Source organism: Medicago truncatula, chromosome 4 (genome assembly GCF_003473485.1).
Source record: "Medicago truncatula cultivar Jemalong A17 chromosome 4, MtrunA17r5.0-ANR, whole genome shotgun sequence".
NCBI lineage: Eukaryota > Viridiplantae > Streptophyta > Magnoliopsida > Fabales > Fabaceae > Medicago > Medicago truncatula.
In genome coordinates, this window is record NC_053045.1 from 16,095,867 (window position 1) to 16,099,093 (window position 3,227).

The 3,227-nt window shown below is 34.4% G+C and overlaps 1 non-coding gene across 1 annotated transcript; it reads left to right on the plus strand.

Moving 5' to 3' along the window:
• The first annotated feature begins 1,808 nt into the window (after nucleotides 1-1,808).
• Nucleotides 1,809-1,915, plus strand: LOC112418484 (small nucleolar RNA R71). The gene has a single exon (XR_003008681.2). It is a non-coding gene; the product is annotated as a small nucleolar RNA R71 (small nucleolar RNA).
• The last annotated feature ends 1,312 nt before the right edge of the window (nucleotides 1,916-3,227 follow it).

Genomic DNA, 3,227 nt, shown 5'->3' on the forward strand with positions numbered 1-3,227 from the left:
TAGAATTGCAAAGTTAGTCTTACCCTTACCTTTGGATTGATCGACGAAGGACTCTACCGCTTTCTCTTCTCTAAAATGATATTAAACCGAAGAGGGATTATGGTCTTAAGAACACTTTTAATTCCGAAGGGACAGAAAGGAGTAGAAAAAGAAGAAAGACTCGTCAACACAAGTCAAAAGAGGGAGAAGAGAAGAAAAGCACAGGAAGTATCAACTGTGAATTTCGGTGTGTAGAATGCACTGTATGAGTTCTCTATTTATGGAGATAATTTACGACTAATAAGTGAGAAACTTTGGAAACAAGTAATGCACCTATTAGATCTAGTAATTAAATATATCAATTGAGTACCAAAATATATTATATTAAGTACAAAAATATATTATTCAGTACAAAAATATATTAGATTGCCTACCAAAATCTCAATATTCTATTCTAATATATATATATAATATTTATATAACAAATAACAATTATATCTCTATAACAAATATATTTTTATAACATATATATATTTCTACACCAAATAAGAAATATATTTCTACACCAGATAACATGTATTTTTACACAAAATAACGTATATTTCTACAACAAATCATGTGTATTTCTACAACAAATTATATATACTTCTACAACAAATCACATTTATTTCTATAACAAATCACATTTATTTCTGCAACAAATCATATATATTTCTATAACAAATAACATTTATATTTCTAAACCAAATAACATATATATATATATATATATATATATATATATATATATATATATATTTCTAAATCAAATAACATATATATTTTTAAATCAAATAACATATATATTATACTAATAAATACCAACATATATCATAATAAAATATCACTCATCAAAATAAATCATATAAATCATACAAATCATATAAGTATATTCTAAACTCATTAAAATAATCAAATAATTAGAGAGGGCGTTACAACCTGTCTCACCAAAAAGCCTAGCACTCTCTCCCTTGACACTTTTGGCTTTAGTAACGGTCTCTTCTAACTTACTGCCCCTAAGAGAAATAGCATTGACATGAGCTTTGGGGTTTGTTTCAGGTTGACCAGGAAAGACTCCTGGTGTTTGAGAAGAGGTGGCCACTTGTTGGGCCACTTGGGAGATTTGGGTCTCAAGCATTTTGGTGTGTGTGGCGATAGAATCAACCTTGGTAGTAAGTTTGGAGAGAGAGTCGTTCAGAAATCCCGTTTGGTTTTTCAGTTCTTGAAGATTTTTATTTTGATTAGCTATGCAATTTTCCAACAAAATCTCCAAACTTGATTTCTGAGCCACTCTCTGGTTGTTTGTATAGCCAGGTGGTGCTGCTTGTCCATAGGAACTTTGAGGATTTTTGTAAAAATTTTGATTTGGCCTCGTTCCTTGGTTATATTGAGCGTAATTTAGTTGCTCAATATTGGCAACACTACCTAACTAACAATCAACACCGATATGACCGGATATACCACAGATTTCACAAGGAGGGGATGTAGGAGAAGGTGTGACAGCATTAACATTAAGTTTTTCAAATTTTAGGGTCAATGCCTCAACCTTAGTAGCAAGGTGGTTATATTCAGAGACTTCGTATATACCTGCCTATTTTTTAGATGGAGTAGAAGCGGTGACGGCTCTCTCGTTGGTCCATTGCTAGTGATTCTGAGCCATATCTTCAATCAGGGCGTAAGCCTCCGTATAATTTTTGTTCATTAGAGCTCCGCCTGCAGCTGCATCAACAGACATCTTAGTGGTATATGACAAGCCATTATAAAATGTGTGGACTATAAGCCACTTTTCCAAACCATGGTGGGGACAAAGTCTAAGCATTTCCTTGAAACGCTCCCACGCATCATAGAGAGACTCCCCATCTTTTTGATTGAACCGCGTGATTTGATCTCTTAGTTTAGCGGTTTTAGATGGGGGAAAAAATCGGGCAAGGAATGCTCGCCTCATATCGTCCCATGAAGTGATGGAACCGACTTCTAGGGAATGGAACCAAGCGCTAGCTCTATCCCTTAAGGAGAAGGGAAAGAGATGAAGTCTTACGGCTTCTTGGTTCTCTTTTATGGTGCCACTGAGTCTAAAGAAGGAAGAAATATGGAGATTTGGATCCTCAGTGGGTGATCTAGAAAACTGATTTTGCTGCACCAAATTGAGTAGTGCAGGCTTGATCTCGAAGTTATTACCCTCAACCGTTGGGTACACGATAATAGCATGTGGCTCTTCCGTTGAAGGAGTAGCATACTCTTTGAGAGTGCGTTCAGCCATAGCGGTATTATTTTGTGCCTCTCTCCTTTTCTTATGCAAATATCTTTCGATCTCAGGAATAAATTCTCCGAGACTTTTACTTCTTCGCATAAGAAATCGAGAACCCAAGAAGTTAGTGGTAATACAAAGAAAGAAGTAGAAGAAAAGAGGAAGAGAAAAGAGTTCTAATCACAAAGAAATAGTTAATCAAAATAGTTTACTCCCCGGCAGCTGTAACGCCCACTTTCGTTAATTGTTTATTTAATCGAGTTTAGGCGATTATATTATTTTTATATAATATATGCATGATTTTGGTATGATTTGAATGATTTACGACTATCTTGATGGTTTGGTTGATATTGTGATAAGTTATGAGTTTTGGAAGATTTAATAAGATTAAGGGACTTATTTTATTGATAAATAAAATAATGATTTGAAAATAATATAAAATATTTAGTTAAGGGTTGTTTTGAGATTTTAGAGAGTTTTGGGGGAGAAAGTGTAATAAGATAAGTTATTAGGAAGAGATATAAATAGGGAAAGACCTAATTGTTAGAAAAACTATTGTACGTGAAAACTTTTGGAAAAGGGAGAAAAAGCTAAGAGAAGGGAGGATCAAAGAGAGGTGCGATTTTTCTTCATAACCAGGTAAGGGTGAGACTAATAACTCAGTAATGGTAATTGATTGTAATTCTGATGAGTAGTTAGCAAGAATTAGGATTGAATTGGAGAAAATGAAAACTAGGTCAAATCCCTAGAATTGATGATCAAACGGTAGGAATTGATTAAATTGGTGTAGAAAGTGTTCCTAGACCTTAGATAATGTTTAGGACGAACTTTGGAATCAACGTTATGCTTAGAACCTTGAGAATCGTCGGATTTTTGTGAAAATAGCAAGTCTGGCCGTAGCGACATTCATCGCTCGCCACAGCGAGCTATGAATCTCGCCTCGCGAGTGATGAACATCCAT